This window comes from Oryzias latipes, chromosome 22, assembly GCF_002234675.1.
Source record: "Oryzias latipes chromosome 22, ASM223467v1".
NCBI classification, from domain to species: Eukaryota; Metazoa; Chordata; class Actinopteri; order Beloniformes; family Adrianichthyidae; genus Oryzias; species Oryzias latipes.
This window is the reverse complement of record NC_019880.2, coordinates 5,689,244-5,715,297: the sequence shown is the minus strand read 5'-3', so window position 1 is coordinate 5,715,297 and position 26,054 is coordinate 5,689,244. Positions and strand designations below refer to the sequence as shown.

General features: G+C 39.8%; 1 protein-coding gene across 2 annotated transcripts in view; it reads left to right on the top strand.

Moving 5' to 3' along the window:
* Positions 1-6,793: 6,793 nt before the first annotated feature.
* ppp2r3a (protein phosphatase 2 regulatory subunit B''alpha) overlaps positions 6,794-26,054 on the top strand; it is a 59,157-nt gene continuing 39,896 nt past the window's right edge. The window contains exon 1 of one of the 2 annotated variants that reach the window (XM_020713793.2): positions 6,794-7,195. The gene's annotated coding sequence lies outside the window, so the exon portion shown is untranslated. The remainder of the gene's footprint in view (positions 7,196-26,054) is intronic. The other variant, XM_020713792.2, reaches the window with a different exon arrangement.

Here is a 26,054-nt window from a genome sequence, read left to right as displayed (position 1 = left end):
ATATATTTTTTTTTAAAACAAGTCTTTAATATCAGAGAAAGACAGTGATGCTTTTTTGCATGTTGGTAATCTGTTTATTTGATGACTATAATACATTTTTAATAATTATTTTCTGAAAGGATTTTGATGTCAGTAAACACATTTCTTTAAAAACTTTGTTTGTCCTCAAGTTTTCGTTTTGGTCTTTACATTTAAGTTTGGATACTTTATCACATTGTTGTGTGAATTACTCCCAAGGTAAGAAACAGTACAGTTTACTTGTAACAGTAAATAATATACCATACAATATTACTGTCTCTTTGTAGTCATTTCTTTTTTATACCTGCAGGAACAGTATCAAAGTACAAAAAGTACCACAAAGTATTTCACATGTAGGTGAGGGGCGATGTGTTTTTTTTAATGATAGATGATGGACTTGATATCGGATTGGGCAACTATATATTAGGACTTAAACACTGTCCATATAACCTAACCTGACAGAATCAAATATATAAGGATTTATGCTAGAGGAACAAGCAGACAAATGTTTTCTATGCAACTGTAATTGTCACTTTGAAAAGTTCAAATAAATAAAGTAAATTACTTCATATAGTTGGGATTGACCGACCACTAGCAGGAAAAGGGTTTTGTTTGTGTCATTATCTCTTCAGCCACTAAAGTTTTGTGGGTTCAGTCAGAATTACTCACTAGTGCTCTATGTTGGACACTCGCCATTTTTTGGGGGGTGTCTGAATCAAAAGTCTGTGGGGTTGTGTCCAAAATTCTTTCCCTACTCACTATATAGTGCATTCGCCATTTTGTAGTGCTGTCCGAATCTACAATTCCAAAATCGAATGCCCTGGAAATTTCCCAGAAGTATCTGCAAAAAAACGGACGCAGACCGCAATGCATTGCGTCGGATCTTTTTTTTTTTGCCAATAAATGTATTTAAATGTGTTTTTGTAAATAAACCATTCACGTTTTTATCTTCAAAAGACTTAGGACTCATAAATAATCGTCTCAAAGCGCTCACATCAATTGGATTTTAGCTTTGTGAAATCGATGACGTCATATCCGCCGTAAAAAAAAAAAAGTAATGAGCATGGTGTCCGAATTGCTTTTAAAATCTGCTACATAGTGCCGCACTATACAGTTTTTTAGCAGTTAGGGGTTAGAGTGAGAATTCAGACACAGCCTCTGTAAAAAAAACAATATGCCTCAGTACTGACGTATATAGACCACAATGCATTGCGTTTGAATGTGTCATGGTTTGGGTTTCTTTTGTCTTGGTTTTTGCTTTATTTCTTGTTCTGTCATGTTTGGTTCTGTTTCCTGTTTTATTTTGAAAGGTGTTCTGTTTTGTCATGTTCCTGAGTTTTACTTCCTTGTCCCTATCTGTCCTGATCTTGTTCACCTGTGTCTTGTCTGCCCTGTGTGTACTTAAGTCTCGTCTCTCCCTTCCTCTTGTGCTGGTCCATTAACGTCACTAATGTCTTTAAGGTCTCTTTGTCCCTGACTCCCTTCATGCCATGTTTCATGCTTTGCCACAGTAAGTTTAGTTTTAGTTTTGTTATCCTGCTCTGCAGCGCTTTTTGTTTGTGATTAAACACCTTGCCTTGGAACCGTGTGCCTCCTGCCTCTGCGTCTGGGTCCTACCTGCTCTCATACCCCCCAACCCTGACAGAATTATTGGTTATTTAAAGACAAAATATGTATTTTTTATAAATCGTTCAAGTGGATTCATAAATGGACTTTGTAAAATGTTCGTATTAACGTTTTTTTTTTGGCAAACGGGTGATGTCATATTTGCAGTTAAAAATCAAAATAAAGTGAGCATATGTTTGATTTGTGTTAAAGTCCAGGGCACTGGATGGCTCCACATTATATAGTCTTTTAGGAGTTGGAGAGAATTCAGACATAGCCATCGCTCTTCTATGTTTACATTACACTTTGGGAGGTTAATCTGTTCTAATACACGTGTTACAGAATACGTAGAGAAAAAAAATGTCTTACATGACATAGATATAGCAAAGAATGATCATGTTGCTGTAATAAATACCATATAATGACCTCTCTAAGATGCTCTGTTTTTTTTTTTCTCTCTAAATCTTTCACATCTCCATCACTCCCCTCTGTTTCTGCTGACTGGGTACTGCTCTCCAATCCTCATGTCAGCTCATTTCAGCTCAGTCCCTTTCTCCAGTGTTTCCTTCTTGCTTGTTAAACAGTAACTAACGGCTAAACGCCTGTCTGACCCGGTTACCACTGTCGACTTAGCTTCCTGTGTCCTGAACCTTTCACAATGTCCTTTGGATTTGTTTGGGCTGATTAGCTGCAAACAACCTTCTGCAGTAGAGGTTGAGTCTCCTCCCCCTTTGTTGTGTGCTGCTCTTCATATCATTATTAGGTCAAAGCACATTTCCTCTAGGGGGGGTTTCACACTACAGTAGTCTGATGGACTCTGTACCAAAGGCCAGGGCATGCTGAAAGGTTTTATCCAGACACTTTGTTTCTTTACATTAGTAAACCTAGCTGCCACACAGATACAAAAGCTGCTTGTTTAAAAGACCCACTCATATTTTGAGCAATGTTAAAGGCTGGTATTGAGTGAACCGTCTACACACAGGGCCCCAGTTAAAAGGTCAATGTCATGCTTTTCTCAAGCCTTTCAGAGTAAACTATATCCATCTTTATGATAATATTTTAGCTTCGGCACACTAAGGAAAGATTTTTTAATGAAAGATGAGGTATTTTCACAGCTCATTTTCCTACCCGGAATAAGACTACTCGATCTCTGAGGCACCGCCTTTCGTTTCTTGTGGGTGTCGCCCATTTTCATGACGTCAACTTAGAGCAAGCCTCAGCAGCGTGTTTGCAACAACATCCAAACTTTTGCAAAGATGGATGTGCATATTGTGCAAATAACATGAAAGGGTTTTGCCAATCAGCGCTAGCTCTACAGAGAAAGTGGGCGTGTACGTTAGCCTAGGGGGCGGTGCCGCAGACTCTTCCTGGAAGGGGCTGTTCCTTGCTTTGTGATGTCACAATGCGGAAACTCACTTGTTTTCGTAGATTGGAAGGAAATGGTGCTCAGAGCACAGGTTTTTGGAGGAAAACTCAGAATCTGTGTCAATGGAACAAAATATTAATATTTTGTCTTTTTCTTTTTGAGGAATGAGGAATTAATGTGGTCACCAGGTTAAAAGAGCACTGGAATTGCTTTTACAATGGATTGAAAGAGGAATGGAAGGGGGCTGTAACTGTCAATTAACAATGTCATGTACCTCCTCTACTGTCCTCTTTACGTTGGCTCCCATCAAATTTGGAACTGATTTTAAAATAGTATTTCTAGTTTTTGGAGCCTTGCAGAGTTAAAAGCCTGCATACATTCTTGACTTTTTAACCCCTTACTCTTTGTCATGTCCTTTGAGGACTTGCTTTGAGAACAGAGGAGATCTCGCCTTCCAAGCGGTGGCCCCTCGTCTTCGGAACGGCTTCCCTTTCTCTTTGCAACATATTGACCGTTTTTGACAAGTCAAGATGTTTTTATTCAGAAGAGCTTTCTGTTGATTTGACCCTTTTTTTTTATTGTGACTTAATCTTTGGTTTAGTTTGTCCTGTTGATGAGGTGATTGCTCTTATTTGCTGTTTCTGTCTGATTTTATGCTCTCTTTTGCAATTGTGAAGCACTTTGTGATTTTATCTGAGAGAGGTCATTATCAATAAACATTTAGTCACTTTAATTTCTTGTCTTTGATCCATCTTGTCTTGATGGTTTGTGGATGGTCTTCCCGTTAAGCTCGGTTTGCTCCTCCTCTTTTTGAGAGTATTTATTTTTACCCCTAAGGGAGAACTCCGTCTTTCCCAGACACACACTAAGTAGCCGTTCTTGTCATGTGATACAAACCTTGTGATAGTTGATGTTGTTACAGGAGACACATTCCAGCAGGATTTGTGGGGGGGGGGATCTTAGGTGTGAGTGTGTCTGTGTAAAGCGCACCGCAGACCATCCATCAGCAGGCCGCACTCTTGCTGTAACTTCACACGACCTGCTCCACGACCACAGACTGTACCCCATTTGAACCACTTTCCCCCCTCTTTCATGATGAGTGGAGCCTGCAGCCTCGACGGCTCCTCTGACGGTGATGGAGGGCACGGACGTGCCATGTGGAGTAGGGGATGGAGTCAGGGACGGGTCAGATCTCAAGTATGCCTGTCACTTTCTATCAACACAGCACAGAGAACTTTTGGACTGAAGCTTCTCTCTGAGTGTGTGTTACTATCTATGACCTAACATCCCTGCAGTTACTAACCGGAGAAAAATATGTCTGCATTTATAAATCTGACCAATATCATAGTCTGTCGGCAGCACTAAAGTCCCAGTCTCCATAGAAACACTGGCTTTGAGCACAGAAATCTTGCAGTTCACCAATTTGTGTTGTGCAGCTGCACCTGCTGCTTGATGTTAACAATATATTTTCCATTTATAATTCACATCTTCCTAAATATCGTTTATTCTCTTTTAATATAAGGCTTCCATGTGGTCATGGACCTTAAAATGTGATTTAGTTGTAAACCTGAAAGATGCTTGGACCCTTTTAAAAGATATCAATCTGGACTTTTAGAGAAAATGTTGAAACTATACAAGGATGCTAGCTTACAACACCCCAAATTAACATTAACTGTGCTACAAAATGGGGAGGAATATTGGAGCTATCCAGACGTACAGTTTTGAGCCAGATTTAGGCTCGGACAAGGAAAACAAAGACGTACGTGGATCTAGTCATCTGCAAGTGGATGCGTAAGAACAGAGCGGACTAGGGAGCTTGTGGCTGACCATGGTTGATTCTACGTCAATGAGTACTACATTGTGTAATGTGGAGTAAGGATTACTGAAATGTTTTCATTTCAATCAAGAAACTATTGATTTTCTTTACTTGATCTGCAATGTGTAGCAATAATCACTGGTTAATGTGATAATGTGTTCTCATTATAATCAATGATTATTACATATCGGTTACCGCTAATGTTTACTGAAGTCATGAATTAATGCTTTCTGACGATAATCAATCATTAACAGGGCACTTTATTTTTTAACTTGAAAAGAATCTATCTGATCAGAACCGCATTACGAAAACTATGCTAAACTATTAAGTGATCTAACTCAGTAGGCGTGGGATTATATTATCTCGTTTCTTCCCACCTTTTTTTCAATCAATAAATCAAGCTCTACTTGACTTAAATTAATGATCATTACAAAAGCAAATGTAACTTAAGTATGACTTTGTTTGTGTTTCTTTTTTTAATCTATGCATTTAATCATGTCTGTTATGAGTTTGATAAATCTGTGAACTCTCTTTATTGCTTTGACTACAATGCTTCCAACCAACCAACCGACCGACCGACCGACCGACCGACCGCCCGACCGACCAACCGACCAAGCAAGCAAGCTTATATACTCCCTCAATCATGAGAAAAAGGCTACAAGAACATGTTAAAACACCAAGAAACCCAACTTTTTTTAAGGGACGTCATGAAAAAGAAACAGTCCATTGATGTGCGTTTGAAGGTGTATAGTGAAGTATTTGTAGGAATAATCTAAGTTACACACACTTATAACGTACTGTACCCTTACGCTGCACTCTGGTCATTTGTTGGGTGCAGCCCTTGCTCCTCACTGAGTGTGAGCAAATAGTGCTGGCATGGGGGTACGTAAGGGCAGGATGCCTACACATGATACAGTATGATGGTCTAATTTTCTAATTTCTAACAGACAGGCTGCGCTCGAACACTTGAACAGCACTAATGGGCACTCTGTGAAGACAGTGAACAGGTTTCAGGGGTATGAAAAAAGGATAAATCTGTACGACGTGCCTGTGTCTCACCTACTTCACCATTACGTGTTGTGTAAGTGTTCACTACAACCTGTTGCCTGCAGCATGTCCACAGAAAAAATGTGCTTGAAGATTTTTGCTTTACAGGTTAAGGTGATCAACAATCTAAAGATTCTGTGCCTGTGTGCCCAGTACAGGTTTGCCCATCCACCTGTCCAGTTGTGACCTAAGTTGCGTTCACATCACCCTTGGTAACGCACGTTTAAGCGACCACTTTCAATGAAAAATCCATATAAATGCGCGTTTTGGGCTTCTGTATACAAAGCTCTGGCTTTCATGCGTCACTAAGCAAGTTTCTGCGTCCATTTTCGGGCGCTACGTAACAAATGGGCATCCGTTGAATGAATGCCTGTTGAAAGTTAAACCAGTGGACGGCATCCTTTTTAAGTTACTGAAGCCCCAACTGTTTGAAAATTGATCATGGAGGAGAAATTAATAGTTGCAGTTTGTGCCCAGAAGGAGTTATATGACACCAAGTTTTTCATAAATCGGAATGGAGCTGTGAATAGATTTGCCGAACTCGCACTGCTTCGACATTTCCCACCAAGCCTCTTTCAACTGTATTCTTGAATGTGCATCACATGCCTGATCTGAACGTGGAACATTTAATCATGATGTCGAATGTCGAATAATGAAAAAAAAGGTATTCAAACCAGCCTTTACTCTTTTTCCCTGCTGTCCATTGGAGGTATTTGTGTAAAAAGCCACCTAGTGGCTATCTGATGAAGTCATCTGGCTCTAATTTAGTTGATCAATATGTGCTTAACATGAAGTCTTTTGAATTTGGATACAATTAGCAACTTAAGGGCTGAAAATGTAAAAGTAAAAAAAAAAACGATTGTTTGATTTGAGTGTTTAATGTCCTGAAACTGTGACCCACACAAAGATGAGTTCATGTTTTTAGTCTTCATCAGGCTCCAAACACAAATGTGTTACGTCAGAGTTCAGAGCTGTGATACAAAAATACACCCTGCAGCAACAAATATGTTCCTTCAACCACAGCAGTGATACGGATCCAACTGTTTTCTTCGCCTGGGACTGAACGGAAGAGAGCCGTAACCGTGAGACCCGGCCCCGCCCAGCCGCTCTGCTAACGGGAACTCCCCCTAAGTTCCCCGGTACTCCTGCCTCTGCTCAGTCTCTCCGCGAGCTGTCACGCACTCACACGCGCGCGCACATCTTCCCCGCGGAGTCGCCGCGTGCTGGAGCAGCCATCCGTCCGCTCTCGCCCGCAGCCTCCCCGGCTCCAGAGCGCTCTGCAGTCCGCGTCGAGCCTCGTCGTGACGGGAGTTGGGACGCGGCTGGTCGGCGGAAGGCAGAAGGTACGGCGCTGCCCGTCCTCCGGGACAAACTTGGCGTCACGGCCGTCTCGTGTGATTGTTGTGAACAGGGCGTGAGGGATCTGCATGCGCGCGCGGGGTTTTCTGCACATCAGAGGGTTCCGCGTGAAGGGAAGTTTGGAGACTGCAGATCTTTGCGCGGGGAGCGGCAGGGGGGGTCCTGCGGCCACAATAAGTCGAGTTCAAGCCCCGGACACAGAACACCTAAATTCAACTTTGGCTTTTCAATTAGTTAGAATTTAGTGTTTGCTTAAATACACGGAATTGCTAGTGTGTCAAAAAATTGTTGGTTTAATTAAAACATGTAATTATAAAGTAATTTTCTTTAAATTTTACTGTCTTTTAAAAGGAAGAAATGTGTTTTTCATTTATATTCTGACTCAATATAACTTTAAAAGCCCTATTTGGTATGAGGTGTATGCTTTTCAGAACAGTTAAACCAGTTTCAGAAGGTTTTCAGAAACATTTAGCTGCTTTCTAACTTCAAATTGCCTCACAGGTTTCCAATAGAGCAGGTTTTGTATTTAAAGACCCTTTTTTAAAACTCATGTTACCCCCTGTCGCCCTGCAGTGTGATGCTGTTTGTTTGTGTGCACACACATGTAAGTGTGCATGTGGTGTGATGATATCCTGTCAGATCCCATGGGGTGGGGGGTCAGTCACAGGGTCTCCCCCCTGGAATTCACCAAGAATAGACGTGGAGCATTTTCAGAAGCATCTTTGCTCGGATGAATGTCTTTTCTTTTAATGATCACCCATGATGACCTCCGTGCTTCAATTCCCACCTCTCCCATTATCACTGACATTTTATAATAACTGCAGTAGTTTCTTTTTATGTTCGTTTGTTGGAATAATTCCACCTTTTAAAGCTTTTTCTCTTTTATGCATTCTCTTGGCTTTTATTCTTTTTTTGTTTGGGGTTCTACAGATACATTTCTTTTTCAGTCTTTTGCATCTCTCAGTACCTGGAAGTCCATCCTATTCAGTCTCACCTGTTGATACCCAGACAAGCATTTTCCTTTTTTTTTTTTTTTTTTTTTTTTTTTGTATTGTTGTGATTTTTCTTCCTCTTTAGACACTGAGTGACTCAGAAAAGAGAAAGGGATAAAGAATGGACGTGCTTGTGAGGTGATGGATGCTTGAATGCAGGAGTGTGAGGACGGGAGGATCTTGTCGGTTGTAACTGGATCCTGCCTGAACGCGCTGACTTTTGGAGGTCTGCACAGAAAGCAGTGCATGAACTGTGGGGAATGTGGAAGTTTGTGTGTGTGTGTGTCTGACAAAGGGCAGGCCAGCCCCCCTGCGACATGTGATGCTTGCACCCACATGAAGCCTGCATGGCATCCACAGTCCTAAAAAAAAAAAAAAAACAGCAGCTATGCTCCAGTTTTAGCCCCAAAGGTGCCTTTTTCTGTGATCTGACTACCAAGACCTGTCGCATGTGTCGTAAACAAACTTATGTGAGACACAAACAACAATAAAACTGCTTTGTTATGTGATGTGGGATAGAATAGAATAGAATTTTCCATGTTAAGGCTGGAAACAACAAAGTACTGACATTGATTTAAATTTGACCCACAAGTTTATAACTTACTACATTTCTGTTTTTATTTTTCAAATTTAGATCCAAAACCATTTTTGACATTTTTTTTGACAGAAGTAGTCACTTAAAATAATTAAAGGGAAACTTTCATTAACAAAATGAGGTATTATACCATTAAAAATAAAGAATTTTCTTGGAAAAAATGCAAAAACCCAATATATCTTTAAAGGAAAATCAATTTATGGATGTATTGAACAAAAAATTGTTTTCTAGATCATTTTGATCAATTCAATATTTTAAAAATTCAGCCCAAATTCTGATATTTTAATAAACTACTTCTATTATCCTCAAAAAAGTTGTCAACTTTAAACCTTAGTCATCTAATTGTATTCAAGTAAAAATACTAATGTTACATTTTAGATTCTACAGATATTTGTGGGGAAAAAGTTAACTTTAATGTTTAAAATAATGTTTGAAGTATTCATGGTGCAAACCATTTAACTTATTTTATTGTGAAAGAATTCATCAAACTAATAACCTTTTGCATCTTTTCACCTTTTTTTGTTATGCATCAAATTATGTCAGATTAAATGGAAAATGTGTTTACTTTAATGTTTTCAGTGTTTTTATAATTTGAACATCAAGTTTTATGAAACTGTCTTCACTTATGTAATTAGCTAATAGCAACAAAGTGTTTCAGACTGATCAAATAAAAAGACAACTCTAAATTCAATAAAAAGAAAAAATCCAATTAAAACAGTCAAACTGTAATTAAGTTATAAAAATGAATTCAGTAAATCTAAAAAAAAATCTGTCAAAAAAAGGATATTGAGTCTTTTTTGTGGGTGCCTCACAAACCAAGATATCTTGTTTTATTCTCCTTTTTCCCCCACCATCTAAATCCAAAGGAGCAGTGTAGCTTGACTGAAGTTGTAACTTCAGTACCTGCATCCCTCCCAAAGTTGGATTCTTCCAGTCTGTGAAGAAAACCAAAGAAGCAGATCAGCTGTGTTTATTTATTCATAAGCTTTATTTAAGCAGGAGCGACTCAGGTGAGAAGGAAATTGTCTTCTACAGAAGCACCTGATCAAAGAACACGAGGGAGCAGGAGAAGCGGGATGTAACAGTGTGAATTTGAGATGCGATGCCTTTCTGGTGTGAAACATGATGTCATCCTTGAGACGTGATATCAACTTTCTGAAAAGAGGCTCGACCCACAGGATGGAAATGAGACATTTCTCACCTTTTAGTTGCTATGACGAGCACTGCATGCATATATTTTTTACAGCTTTCCTTCTGAGTTCTTGCTTTAAAACAAACTGCATTCTGCACATTTTAGGAGCTGCAGGTATCTGTTTATTACATTTAACTCCTAGCCCTTGTCTTTTTATCTTCATTGCACTTTTTAACATTTCATTTTTAAACCAGCATATTGTGCACGATCCTTTTTTTTTTTGCGCTGGAGTTGTGCTGGTGGGCATCTGGCCCGCTTGGAAGCTGTTTACAGCCGCATTCCCTCAAACATGTGCGTCTTTTCACAGATGCTCGTTGCTTCCAGGGCTTCCTCAGCTCATGTGCATCCATGAACGATACTCATTTGAGCTTCTCACATAGGTGTAGTAGGACAATGGATGCCTGTTTAGCAGCATCACGATAGGTTGGGCTGGTAGCATCTTGATGTAATGAAGTTAGACTGTCTGTGGTTATGTGGGTTTAGAGCAGACTGATGTAGATTGAACCTGTGGGCTGAACCACAAACTCAGAACATCCTGTTGTATTCTTGCTCCTGTCAGTTCTGTTCATATCTGTTTTCAGCATTTCAAGCAACATCTTGCCTGGAAATAAACAGTTTTTTTTTTGTGAAACTACAAAGTTTTTTCAAACAACTTCCCACAATTTGAAGTACTACTACTGAGATAAATGTAGTACATCGCCCTGAGTGTGTGACCTGAGTAGATCTTGGTTCCTGATCTTCAGATAAACAGAAAAGCAATCTGCTGGCATATCAGGGTTTGAAGAAAACATAAAGTCTAGGTGGCTAGCCTCACAGAGTTAACTCGTTTTCCCACATCTGAGTTGGCAAAGTTCTGAATTGGAATTTTCCCCTGAAGAACAGTGGAGCTGCAGTCACCACCCAAAAACCTCAGGAGATGTCTCCTCTTGGTTTGGACAGATTTATGGTCAGTTTTTGAGGTCAGTGGCTAAAACTGCTTTGACTGGGTATGACTTCACCTATTTCTGGACTTTCAAAGAGTAGTGAGTGGTAAATACAACCTGACTGTGCAAAACACTTAGTCAGGCTCTTGTAGACCTTAGAATATACCATCCTGTCAGTCAAGAGTCATCACAGTTATCCTGAACAATAAATGCAACCAGAGAGGAAAAATAGGTTTTTCAAAAGTTCTGCTGTAAATCTTTAAATGGACGTACATGGGAACTGATCTTAATTAACTTGTTAACACCGGAACTTCTAGTGTTGACGTTCTTTGAATGACTGTAACTCTTCAATGTTTTAGCACCAATTTATCTCTGTTTTTATGTTCGGTCGGTCTTTAGATCTTTTGGAGCTTGTCGGCGTAAAAGGGTCAAATGAAAGGATCATTTGAGGCATTAAAGGGTAAAATTAATTAGAACCATTAATAGATGTATAACTAATAGTTATGGATGACTACATATAAAGTGAAATTTTACACTTACCACTTCGGGCTGTTTTAGAAGCAAAGATTAAAGGCACACCTGTTCCTCTAAGTTTGGTCATCATCACAAGCGTACTGGGATGCCCACTGATGACTCTGAACTGCGCACAGGGACTGGGAGAATCCGCTTCCTTCTATAGGTTAAGGGTTCCCCTCTCAGCGAGGAACTCTGTCATCTCAGTGGGTCTCCTTCTAGAGCTGCTGCTCCCCCACATCGAAGGAGCCAGGTGGTGGTGAGGGCGTCTGGTCAGGATGTCTTTCACACACTTCCCAGGGGACGCGGACCGTTTCCAAAACGCCTCCCTTGGGTAGCATCCTAAGTCGGGGGACAACGCATATATTTCCTGTTTGAAAGGAGGTCTTCTGCTTCTCTTTCACCTTAATCATTACTTATACATTGGCAGTGTTTTCTCTTGGGGATGCACGCCATGTTTTCAGGTGTATTGGTGTTGTGGAACAGAGTTCTGTAGTAGAAAACTAACTAAGTTGGAGACTTTGTTTGCAAACACACCCTTGTGTTTAAGCCAGGAAACTCCCTGCTGCTGAGGGCTGCCGTGTGACTCAAAGTTAAAAGTGCAAAGTTTAAATTGGCTTTCATTTTTGGATTACTTGTGTGTAAAAGTGATATTTACTCCATCCCATAATTCTGTGTTTGTGCCTGTGTGTTGATGGGTGTGGCGTTTCCGTAATCAGACATTAAGTTGTGCAGCCGACCGCAGCCTGTTCTTCTCACATTTTCGTGTTCTAATTGATCCAGAGTGTGATTAATGTCGGTCTCTACTCCCACATGTGTTTGCCCGTTCTTGGTTACACAACTCTCACTGCAGCACACGCCCAACTTTGCACACATGTGCTGCATGCAGACGCACTCGTACAGCAGATTTGTGAGTTACTCATCGCTGCCGCTCAAGGCAGTATTGTGTTTAGCTTCTTTAAAGGAGCGCAGCCATTCACATTTCCCTGCAGGATGTGTGCGTGTCTGTGGGTGGTCATCTCATATTCCTTGCAATGCTGCTGGCTGCTAAAAATGAAGACGTGACAAGGAAAGTGTGAGTGTGGTGGTGACAAGTGGGTGTGGGTTTGGTGAGAGCCGCATCTCCACATGCTTCTCAAGGTCTTTTGTTGTTAGGTTCTAATTTTCTGTTAAATTGCTTTTGGAAATACTAATCTTCATCAATTCCATTTTATGGGAGAGAAGAATCTTGACAGGCAAAGCAGCCGGAACCGCAGCAGAACCTTTTGTATGAAGGAGTCAGGACATGAGGGAGTCTGAAGTGTAAAACCTCACAACTCAGAGAGAAGAAAAGAAAATTCAGATATGAAGAAGGACAAACTTTCAGTTCAGAAAATTGACTGATTTTTTTCAACTATATCCTAAAAATCTTGTAAAAAGGACAAAATTGATGTCATTGTGTTTATAGAATAATATTTTTCATCCAATAAGAAAAACAGGTTTTGACATGCTACAATTATTATTATTATTTCTTTTCCTTTTTTTTTTTTTTTTTAACTTGTCCTGTCCAACAGCTGAGCAGGCAGATGAGAGCTGAAAGCCTCTTGTGTTGGACAGATTTGACTGTTACAATAAGGGTTATGAAACGTGACACACTAGGTGTATATTTAAATAAACCCCTTTTGTAATTTAGGCTAAACTTTATATGCCACAAACATACCTGTGGGCTCCAAAAATGCCCACATAAAAAACTTGTCAACATGTACACAATACAACTGATGTTCACACACGCACACTTATGCACACATATGCGTACTGGTTGTGGACCCTCCCCCTCCCCTAGGCCCCCCCCCCCCACACACACACACACAGGGCCAACCAGCCTACCTGCCCGCCCCCCAGACATGCTACAATAAAAAAACAAAAAACTACTATTCATAAAAACAAGTGCGAGCATCAGACTCTGATCATAAGAAACCTACAAAAAAATCAGGAACTGAAGAAAAACAGAGAGAGGAGATGAATAATATGATACAGTTAGGGAAGCAGACAACACCACCAAGGTTTGAAAAAAGTACTTTTGCCCCGCTAGTACAAAACAATGGTTTAAAACATCAAACTTGAAAAAAAAAAATTAAATATACAAAAAATCTATGAGAAAGAAAAAGCTAAACTTCTAAATTCCTCCCTTTTGTCACAGCAACTAAGAGCAGGGAGACTGCGTCATCAGAGCATTTCCCCTCCAAGGTCAGCACTAGTTTCTGCAGATTTTAGGACAGTGGCCTCAACAAATAAAAGAAAACCTTTTTTCTTTGACCCTGCTTCTATTAAAAAAAACAAAAAAACAAATAAAAACAATTACATTACATTTACCCAATTTTGTTGAGTGCCTGAAAATGCAAAAAATAATGTAAAATGAGCATATTTTCTTATTAAAAGTTGAATAAAAATGAGTCTTGCTCTTTTTTCATTGTGACAAACTAGACATTCCCTTTTATGGTGGAACCTGAAGTATCAACAGTTTCCACACATTAAAAAAGTTGTAGTTTTACTGTAAAGACTCAAGTGCACAGCAGCTGCAGTTTCTTCCCAGCAGTTTGTTTCCAACTGAGAAGCCTGTAAAGTGTGACTCATTGTCTCATTATTGCTCTACATTTTAGTCGGAGTTCTGTATTTTTATCTTCTGTGATGTCTCTTTTTAAGGAAAAGAGTTGGGTTTTTCATGTGCAAAAGGGTTACACTTAAAAAAAAAAGTTTTATTTGACATTTATAAAAAAAAAAAAAAAGGTCATGGCAGTCCATGACTCACCTCATGTCATGCGATCACTAACAGGAAAATCACATTTTTATGAACACACTTCCATCAATAAGCAGGTTTTTATTTTCATCTTTTTGGTCACTCTGCTGAATGTTTCTTAAAATAAAAAATGGGAAGAAATGATTAAAGATTCACTCGATTAAAAATGGTGTTTTTGGTGTTTTTAACATTTTCTTGTGGCCTTTTCCTGATGATGGAGGTCATAAATTAAGAACTGAATAAAAGCTTAACATTGCATTTCTCTGCCTGCTCTTGAGTTCTCTGAAAAGGGGAGAGAAAAGGGGGCGGGGTGCCACCAGGTTTCCTGACACTCTAAAAATTAGGTAAATAAAGTTACAAACGAACAAACCAAACCCTAAAACCGAAAACATCAGTGTGTAAACATAGCCCACAATGGGTGGATTCATACATGAGCGAGTGGGAGGTGGACTGTGCCCAGCGGCTTCTCCTAACCACCTTTAACCGCTGAGATATCAGCCCTGGGAAACTCGGGAGTGAAGAGCAGGAGGATGGGTGGAGGGGGGAGAGGAATGAAGATTAGCGAGACAGCGACGAGGACTGGGGCACTTTGATTCACAAATCTCCCATCATGCCCCTGCTGATCATTGACTCTTTTGTGGCTGAGGTAAAGCATGCTGATTGGCCGGTCGGGTCTGAATGTGGCTGCTGCTCCTCTGCAGAGAGGAATGTGTGTGTGTGTGTGTTTGTGTCAGATGAGTTAATAGCTGTCCATTGAGGGGCTGATTGTGTGCAGTTGTTAACAGTGGCCGTCTTTGTCCGGACTTTCACAAACGCATGCATGTAAACACACATCTGAATATGAACGGCACATTCCTCCAGTGGCAGGGAAGTTGCAAAGAAAGAGGGAATAGAGGCGAAGAGAGGAAGCCACCAAGACCATTCACAGTCGTCATGGTGCTGTGGTTCTCCCTGGCTCCAGTTCCAGACATGAATGGGGTTTGAGGCTAAAAATACTTTTATTGCTGCTTTTTTATTTTCAGCTTCCTCCAGTTTTTTCATTACTTCTTTTCTAGTGTTGCAGTGGGAGGAAAGAAGGTCTTTACTGTGGCTAGATGAGTGGGAAAAATATCTGCTTTGGAGCTTAATGTAGCATTGAAATAAGAGGATCTCAACATATTTCCTTTTTCTTGGCTTTGCAGAGATGTTGTCATCAGGAAATCTGACTCATCCAGCAGATGCCCCTTGATGCTTTCAATACTGAATCTATTAAGATTTAAAAACCATTGAGTGTCCGCTTTAACCTTTTAACATAGGTGCTTTAGCTTCAGCGTTTACACTCTTTTGACTACTATAACTCGTCAACCTTTTACACAAATAACGTAAATCCAGTGGGTTCTGAAGTGGAGAAAAGAAGCTTTGCGCTGTTATGCAACACTTTACGTTAGAAACATGTTTAGTACGCTTAAAGTGACGTAACCTAAAGCGTCTCATATCGCTGCTTTTCTCCATGTTAGGATCAGCTGATTCATGTTGATCACGTAAATGGTCGAATAGTTACAGTAGGTCACTGAGCGGGTTATTTAGATTTAGGGTTAAATTGCTCCATCTCAATACAAATTGCTCTAACCTTTTCCATTTCAAAGTTAGGGTTGCAAGTTTTCAAACTGAAATGGCTAAAAGTCGATCAGTGACAGAACAGTTCTGTGCTGACCTACAACATGTTCATGTCCATGAAATGTGTCCAATTCCAAGTGGTTGATAGTTGTTTTGTTTTTTTATTGGCTAGATGCTATTATTCTTTGGAAGGGAGGCTGTGACACTAGGTGGATTTGGTCCCCAATAGGTCTGCACAATAAATTGCAAATTTATTGTTAGCGGAATATCAAGCTGTGCAAAATGCATATCGCAAAAGTCGGCAAAAATTGCAATCAATGTTTACCTTAAATGTGCCAAAGCCTGATGAGGGGTTATACCAGCCAAACAAAGTTCACATTTGACTAAAAGGAGTCGACCTCTTGTTTCTCTAGTTTCTTTGGATTACTTAGTATGAGCAAGAACTTAAAGATACAGCTGTAGATGGGAGAAATGAAGGAAAGGAGGCAAACGCAGACTGACAGCAATCCAGCTGAACTCATAAGTGAGGCTAAGTAAAAAAGACAGAATTATGGTTAATTCATTTCATCTACTGTTTGGAATTTGCTGTACCACATGAAGAGAGCTGAGCATGAAAATACACAGACAGAGAGGCTAGGCAAGAGTTTGCTCCTGTTTGCTATGCCAGCCAGCAGTTCAAGGCTGAAAAACGGTTTTGCAAAGCTGTCAGTACTTTAACATGTAAGTTGCAAGGAGGAAGAAGAGGAGGAGGGGAAGCAATCTCTCTCAAGGGGGTGATAGAAATGACCCAGTTGCAGGCGTTTAACCCTTCATGTTTTTTCTCCTCTCTGGAGTCTGAATCCCTTCGAGAACTTTGCATTGAGATACTATCACTCCGACATCACCGGGCCTTAAGTGCAACTCTTCGCGGTTGGACGGAGGTGGAAGTAGGTTGGTGTTGAGAGAGGAATGACAAGCTCTATCTCGGTCAGTAAACACCGTCTAAGGGAGTCCCTTCATTGTTTATACTGTGCCTCTCTCCCCCTCTTACACTCTGGGAGAAGCTCTGGAGCTCCGGCAGTATAAAAGCAGGGTCACGCAGACATACTGAGGCGCTGCGGTTGGATAAAGTACTGGTGTCCGTTCGTATATGTGTGTGCGGTGGACTGTTGGCAGCCAGCACACAGTGAACTGGTCAGAAAGCAGCACACTCGAGCTTCCTCCTGCCTGCCAGTCTGACCACTGGTGGTTGTGTGGAACTGCTTTACAGCAAAGCGCTTCAGTGCAACTCAATGAAGCAGACTCTTAATTCTGCCTTTCTTCCATCCTATTTAGCTTTTTGTTTTACCAAATATTTTACGGGCAGCACAGAAATGTTGGACATACATATGTGGATTTTCGGTATCCTTTTAACCTGAAGGCTAGTTAACGTTTTACTTTAGAGCCATCCCAGATCTGCCGCTTTATTTAAGGCACATTTACACTGGCAGGTTTCATCCGCAGCAGAGCTTGTTGGTTCATAATGGTTTGCTTTTTTTGGCTCGCGTGACCAAACATTCAAACCCTGGTCCCCATGGGAGGGACGATCTTGGTGAAACAGAGTAAACATGGTGTAGGGAGGAGGTGCAGGCACTTATCGCTGTGTTATTATCAGAGAAATGGAGAGAGTAGCCGACTTTCTTCTTCTTGCTCTTTTGCCTGTCTTTGTTCAGGCAATACTGGCCTCAACAGTGTGGCGTATGGAACTGCGTGATTCTTCCAGACTGTTTTGTCAGCTTCAGTCTGTGGTTCAATTCTGAGAGGGCTGCGTGTGAATGCAAAACAAACCAGAATAAGACTAAGGACACAAATACAACTGCCACTGGGCGATGGGGATGGACACGCAGAATCCTCAAGATTTCATGCTGCCGCCGGATTTTTTAAAATTCTTTGGCATTGTCATGAATGTAGACAGCGGCAATCAGGCGCCTGTCTGGCATAAGTCAGTCAAGGGGCATTATGGGTACCAGCTTGCCGGCCACAGGTTGGTGGCAGCTGGTTTGCTAGCCTGCATCATCTCTGAATGAACAATGTATTTCTTCGAACCATCATTTCATTCAGAGCTCTGTGACCATTGACTGTATATGAGAACTGGACTAAGTGACCCTTTCCCCCTTTGCGTTCCAAACAGGAAGTGCCTGCTGGTTCCAAGAAGCCAAAATCCCAGACTTCTTAAGAGAAAAAAACAGCTGTTATGCAATCATTCTATTTGTCAGAATAACCATTTTTGTTTTGCTACTTTTTTTAACATGCTCTTGCTAATCCTTTTTCGTAATATTTTTTTCTTTATCGCAAATTATTCAAGTTATAAATTCACCAAATGCCTCAATAAAAGTATGTCGTCTTACGTCAAAAGTTTGATACTCTTGATTGACGGATTCTTCCAAGCCCACTTTCAAGTGATACTTGAAAGTTGACTTCCAACAAGCTCACAAGAAGTGTGGACTTCCAACAAGCTCACTCCTGATTGGTGAGAGTGGTTGCCATAGACTATTTTTGGTTCCAACTGGGCAATGTCCATGTCGCAGAAAAATGGCAACTTAATTGACTTCATTTTTTTGGAGCCAAATTGAGGCTTTTTTAATGGGTGACGTCACAATCACTCCGTCCAGTTCTCAGACACAGTCAATGGGTGTACCCTTTCTTTGCTCAACAATAGCTGGGATAGGCTCCAGCAGCCCAGAGACATCAAAAGGGATCTAGTAGCTTTGGAAACTGGATGGATGGATGTCATTAAGTAGATTATCTTTCTCGTCTTTTTCTTTGCCTTCTTTCATTTTTTTGCTGATTTTCTCTCTGCTCTGTTGGGCTGATTACACATCATCTACTCATCCAAACCCACCTCCTTAAAATTATCTTCTCTAAAGCATAAATTACCACAGCTTTTTTTCCTTTTTATCTACATTTCATTTACTTGTCTCATTGGCTCTTAATTAGCTTTATATGAAAGCTTAACTACTATCATCAAATATAATCTCTGAAGTTCTCTTTTGACCTTTTTATCGCATTTTGCTCATATTTTTTTTGTCTTAGCAGATTCCAGTTTGTTTTGCCCAAGAACAACGTGTTTCTTATTAAATGTTGAAAGTGGGAATTGTTTTGAAAATTTCAAAAACTTAGAACTTCCCCTTCAATGACATGCAGCTCACCAGGTTTTTATCTGATGTGAAGGTGCAGCAGAAATGTCGATCCTGTTTATTCTACGGGAACTCCTGTAATGCTGCAGCTGGATCTGAGTGTTCGGTTTTCTGCTAAAATTTCAACTGCAATTAATTTCCAAATCAATAAATGCCTCCCAAAAAGAAAAGTGCCTTTATTCTACTTCTGCCCTTGACAGGAAAGGAGAGCTATAGCCTTTGTTCCTTCATAGATAAGCATTTGCTAATGATGCATTTTGAAAATGGTAAATAAAAAAAAGCCCAATTTAACCATCTGTTCATTCCAATTTTGAGACCGCCTCTGTACATTAAGGTTGTATTCAGACCCAGACATTCAAATCTGAAAACATTAAAGTTTTATTTTGCTGCTGTAAACACGTGCAGTAAGGTAAAAGATCCACATTTCAGCTCAATGTGAAGTTTTCTATCAATACTTTTAAAGATTTTTCTGTCCTTATCCTTCAGCGCAGTTATTCTGGTTGTAGACCATTTTTATTCTGCACTGATGGGTGCAGCATGTAATTCCAGATCTCCAACTTGTTCTTTTTTGCGGTCTAAGGCTTTTTTCCTTAACACGAGCGACTGCCTACGTTTTTGATTCCCTCTTGGCCAGAACGTTGTTGGTTCTGGAAAAGCAGGGCAACACTGGGTATGATGGGACATAAATTAAAGCGGTGGGGAATTGCCCTTGAGCAGGACAACCAACCTAAGCGACTCCTGATCTGGGCTCACCTTAAAAAAAATAATGTTTGATCTGTTTCTGAAACAACAGAACAAAACATTATGTTTCATCACTTGACTGCCAGTTTGATGTCCATGTGGTTTCCATGGTTACAGACTCTGCTGGATGAGACCCGTACAGACCGCTGAGAGTAACTTCTCTTAGTGATCCCAGAACTCAAGTCTTTTTTTTATGTCATTTTTTCTTCTTCTGGGTTGTGCTGTTGGGCCTTTACTTGTTTGTTTTTGGTCCCAGAAGTGGAGGGAAACGCTTATCGACGGTTCTAATCCGATGGAAGGCCTCTTTTAAACAAAGCATGACTTCAACTATCCTAGCTATCTTCCAAAAACTTCCAGAATTAATCAGACAGAATTATTTGTTTGCTTGTACCTCCCTTGACATTTAAAGGAAAGACTAACTTCTTTTTCTCTTGAATTCCTCTCACGTTATGTTTCTGGAAGCAGAAAAATCCACAAAAACTGACAGAGAACTTTAGATTTTGAGAATTTCTGTGGATCTAGTTGTCTTTTCTCTCCTTTTTTTTTTTTTAAATTTGCGTTTCCTTCTTCTTCTCTCTGTTTATGTCCTGACCTGTTGTCTGATCCGCTCAGGCAACAGCTGTGTTTCCTTCTACCTCCAAAGTCTGGCCTCCAGTCAGAATAAAAAAAAAACATTTTAGAGACTGCTGTTTAATTCAAACTCTATCTTAGAGATTATGTTGTCATAACGGCATTGTTCCATTAAAAGTATTGAAAGTTATTGCAGATTCCTTCAACCAAGTTTATGTAACTCATGGAAATCCCCTTGTTTCTATCGTTTTTCCCTTTTTCCTGCATTCTGGTGCCCCATGTCTGGCTGGCAGCAACTTGAAATGCCGGGCTTTGACATCAGCAGCTCATTTCATCGGTGATTTTCCTGCGGTGGGTTTGAATCAAAGTCCTCTTTGCAGCTGCTGTGGTCGTGTCACCTGGATGCCTTTTGTCCCCCTTTCATTTTTGACGTCTGCATAGATTTCTGGTCTTTTTTTTTCTTTTTTCTTTTTCTCGACTGAATTCGATGCCAGCTTCATTCTCCAATCTGCTTTCAGCTTTCTCCACAATCCAGTCAAGCAGTCAGAGGCAGGCAGCACTTTTCTCATTTTTCCTTTTTGTGTCGACTGTGTTTGATTTGTGAGTCACGATGGAAGATAAAAAAGGAGATTTTGTTTTAGCACAACGACTACTTGAAAGATGCCCAGCGGCTTTCTCTGTTTGCCAAAACACCATTTATTTGTTCCACTGCAAAATCAAACTGCAGGGTTCCCCATCCCCAGCCAAGAATGCAAATTATTGGAATATTTTAGAATTGTTTATTTTGTTAAATTTTTTAAAATTTATGTTGAAGCAAATTAGTAAAAGCTGAGAAAGTAAGAGAAACAAAATGTTTTCTTTTTGTCCTTTAAGTCATGTCTTATTTGTATAAGGCGGTTTTATCTTTTAGACCTCTAAACTCAAATTTAGCTCATATTCTTTAAATAAAACATGAAATAATTTTATTTAGAAAAGATTAATCTGGAAGTCAAAGAGTTTTCCTTTTGCTTTTAGTTTGCTTTTTCTGTAGAGCTGGAAAGTAACAGACCTTTTTATTTAAAATGTATCAGGTTTCTAGTGTCATTTCAGTTTATCTGGAGTGACAAACTAGAATAGATTTTCTTCAATAGCTATGAAGCAGCAGTTTTGCTAACAGCTGATAATACTTTAAGTTTTCAGTTGTTGGTTTAACACCAAACGTCTTCATTAATTGATTTAGATAAAAAATGAATTCTAAAAAAATTCATTTATATATTTTTTAAGGAAACTGGAATGTTGTATTTAGTGCAGATGACAAGTGACGGCGCACAGGGAGGTGAAGCCATCTACTTTTAGAAAAGTAGCACTTTCTTGAGCTTCAGCCGTTTGTACATTGTGGTGATTAAAGACTGAGATGAAGAGCGTTGCTTTCAAAAACATCTAACTGCATGTGGAGGGCACTGATGTGGTTGCGTGTGTATAATTACTGTGTCATTTTATCACAGTAAAATTGTGTTTAAACAGTGATTCACTCCTATGTTTTCTTCTGCAACAGCATTGTCTAGAGTTTCACAATGGACAGCAACACGATCCAGGGCTTTGCTGGCGCACACAGGAGCCACAGTGGCTTCAGTGTTCAGGGTCTTGGAGTCAGCTGGGATTGTGTTGTTGTTGTGCAAAAAACAAAAGGTCATTTAGAAAAATCTTCCTGTTTTTGATCTCACCTGTTGCCAAACAGCTGTTTATGGGTGAAAACGTCACAGTGTGAAATTAGCACAATGACTCGGCCTCGGTGGAAACCTAAAAATAACTTTTTTGTTTTGTTGTGGAAATCCTCTGAGTTCTCACGCCCTGAAGTTCGGAGGCTGTGCACGTGAGCGTGCACACCAAGATGCAGCAACACCAGAGCAAGTTCACAGGCGGTGGATCAGAGCCAGGACGCGGATTCAAACTTTTACTTTCATCTTTGGTTATCATTTCATGACATCTCTGCTTCATCCACTCAAAGGAACCCGAAGACAGATCTTTATTCGCTCCTGCCTTGCACTTGCTTCCTCATTCCTTTTAGATTCATTTACAGGGAGGAAAAAAACAGTTGTTTGGTCAAATCATCCTTCTTTTGCTTGGTTTAATATAGAATTTTTAAGTGTAATTGACAGTTTGGTGTCTTTAAGGTCTGCTGCATAAATAGATGTTTATAGAACTTTTACATTGCATTTATACTGCTAAAATTGACAACTTGCAGTTTATGATATAGGACAGTAAAGACTGTTTGGAGTTTATGTTGGTTGTTCCATCTCATCTTGTGCTTTCTCTGAACATCCATTAAAAAAGAAATAAAAAAGAACACAAAATTCCTTTAAAGACTGGGGGGCTTCATGTTTCCAAGATCCAACATTTTTCTGTTTGTAGATGTTTATAGAACTGAGATGAGTTTCAAACAGAAGTCAAGAATGCGAGGAGAGTGTGAATGTGAAAAAGGACCTTAACACTGAAAAAAGACATGTGAGGTATTTATCATTTAGGCTGAATCAGGGAAACTCGGGCCACTCAACCCACAGGCATCAGGAGATATTTATAGGTTTTACACATCAGGATGCCACTGCTCTCACTTTGCTTTTCCTATGGGACACTTCCAGGATGAAGGCCCACAGCTAAAAACTCCTCTCATCAGCTAATAATTTTTTTGTTTTTGGCTTAGGAAATTGAAAGCATTTATTTACCAATTTTAGCCCTTTAAAGACTCATACCAATAATAATTGAGTTTTCAGTGTTTTTTAAATGTTATTGTAGAATTTTTCTCATATATAAAGAAAAGTAAGCTTAAGATTGGATTTTTTTGAGTATTTCTTTATTTAAATCATTATGAATTAGTTGGGCACAAGCTTCCTGCTCCTCTCCATTCTGATGCATCTGTGTGTAGACAAATAGATCAGTTAACGTCTTTGCTTTCTTTGTCTTTGCCGGCATCTGGGTTAAAACTGTCCAGTATTACTCACCATTTTTGTTCCCCTGGTAATGTTAGATTGGGGAGCTGTGAGAGGCTGTAAGATAGCCGTAGAGAGTGTAAACAAAAGGATTATGGGAAATGATGGAAAACTTTCTAGGCGCCAGTGGTCCTGCCCTCAACTCAGAGGTTAATTTCTGATGAACAACTGCTGATCTGCAGAAACTGCAGAAAACGACACAGTTTTTAAAAATGTAGGCTAAAAACGGCTTAACGATAAATGAAATAGATCAAAAGTTGATTGAAATGGGACTTTTACTACCCAATCAAAACAAAATCATCTGCTGCATATCGCTTTGGGAGAGTAATACACACAACTAATGTTTTAAAAAAACACGTTTTCTAAATTTCCCCTACCATTTTCCGTAGTGTTTCCCTGTGTTTGGGGTGTTGGCTGATTCAAAAAAGTACATTTTCAGTTTTCATGTCAAAACACAAAAGCTCCTCTTTTTCTGTGTTTAAGACTCCCCATATTCAAACCCAAAATCAGAAAATCTTTTCTGCTAACTTTCAGTGTTCATCCCAAATAATTTAATGGGGGAAATGGAGAGTGGGGATGAGGAGAAGTGTTTAAAATGAAAGAATGATGCTTTTCCCAAAAGTAGATTAACAGAGGGGAACAAGAGTCCCTTTCATGACTTTATATTTTCAAAGTTATTCCTTAGCTGCAGACTGAGACGTGGAGTTTGAGATGACTGAAGAGGCTGTGCTGGATAAAGCAAATCCAGACAGATTACAAGTGTGCTTCTGTTTGTGGTGGTGGTTAAAATCCAAGCGGCTGCATACATGCAAACGTTTCTCATTGTATTTTTGGCTAAATCCCAATGCATTCATGGAGTTTACAACTAATGGTAGTTGGTTTTGCGTGTCTGTAGCGTACCGTCTTTATCCCCATGTGTGTGTGTTGGCGTTTACGTGTAACAACAAACAGATGTGCTCTTTGAAGACTTGGCAGTATACAGACAGGATGACTGTGTGTCTGTTCTCTCTGTCTGCCTGGAGAACTTGAATTGGAAACTTCGTCGTTCTGCTGACTCCCTGTCATGTGGAAAGATGCCGTCAGCCGAGTATACATTTATAGCATTTACTAGCAAGCCGTGGCAGAAAAGGAGACGCCTACACACCTTCTTGACATGAAGCATTTACCGCCTTCTCAACTTTTATGCAAATATGCACACAAGCAGAAACCCAGCAGAGGATGGCAAGCTGTCGCTCCAACGCGCATTAATGCGTGAGGAGCAGCAGACGAACCCTTGAAAGCCCCACACTGGATGAAGCAAGGAAGGCTTCATTTTAACGCAGCAGCTGCAATTTATTGCAAAGCCTGCTGCCACCAACTCCTAACAGGGATGATAATCTGCTGTCTGCGTTAATTGATTCTTGGCATAAGATGCCAATTTCTCATACGCCTGAAGGCTTTTTTTTCCTCCTGGAAAGGGAAAATTCTGCTAAAGGTTTATCATCAACACTTTTAGAGAATAAGAATTTAGTGTTTTCAGATAAAAACAGGGTGGTTGGAAACATTATGTTTTTGTTTTTTATGGATTTAGGGATATTTTATGTTTATAGTTTGTAGCCCATCCATCTATTTTCCAAATTGGCTCAATCCCTTTTTTGGGTCACAGGGTTGCTGGAGCCTATCCCATCTTATAAAGGGTGAAGGTGGGGTACCTCTGGACAGGTCACCAGTCAGTGTTTGTATCTTCCTCTAAAACGTTCTTTCTAATCTCTTATTTTAATGATTTAAGCCTAAAAGCAGCATGCTACTGTGCTACTGCGGCTAATAAATTTATGAAAAACTGGTAACTAAAGGTTTAAAGATCTATACTCTTCTAAAACACCTTTCTACACATTCTACCAACATTTAAAGTTAAAAAAATAAACCTATCTTTTAGTCTGGAGGGAAAACCTTGTTTTTTTTTTAAGCTGAAAAAGAGGTACACTGCATTTTTGTTTGTATGTTTAACTTTAAATATGGTCCATTTATTGGTGATTTACTGCAGTTTTTCAGACAAAACGTTGACCAGATATTTATTTATATTGAACTTATAACTATAAATGAATATGATATTGGATCAGTTTTATTTGTTCTAAAATGCTCTTCCACGGCTTTGCTATCGGCTGCTGTTGAGACCTACGGTGGCCCCGAAGTGCAAATTACATCAACAAGTCACTACAAGCAAAAACATATTAAAGATCACAATGACAAATCAAAACAATAAAAAAACCAAAAATTACATTTTAAAGATCAAAAGCAAACTTTAGAAACCAAAATGTTAAGAAAGAACATTTCAGCAGTCAAAAGAAAATGTTAAAACATGAAGCAAAACAAGAAACCAGGAAAGTTAGGTACTATGGGAACATCACTGATTGGATGAAGATCTTTTGAAGAAGAAGAAAAGCAGAAGGATGTTTTGCCCAAACTGTGGTAAAAAGTTGATTACGCAATCACCAAACTTTGGCAGAAGCTGTGGCCAGAAACTTAAAGAAATATCATCTGTTAGAAGACATTGCCGAATAACTTCTGGTTTAAAAAGTGAACAAGTGTCATCATCCAATCAGTGATGTCCCATAATGCATGCCTTCTCTGCTTTCATATTTGTTTCAAGGCTGTAGGGTGGCACAGTGGTTGGCACTCTTGCTTCACAGAGAGTTTGCATGTTCTCTCCATGCATGTGTGGGTTTTCTCCAGGCACACCAGCTTCCTCCCACAGTCCAACACATGCCTCATGGGGTAATTGATTACTCTGAATTGTCCCTAGGTGTGAATATGTGCGCACATGGGTGCATGATTGTGACCCTGT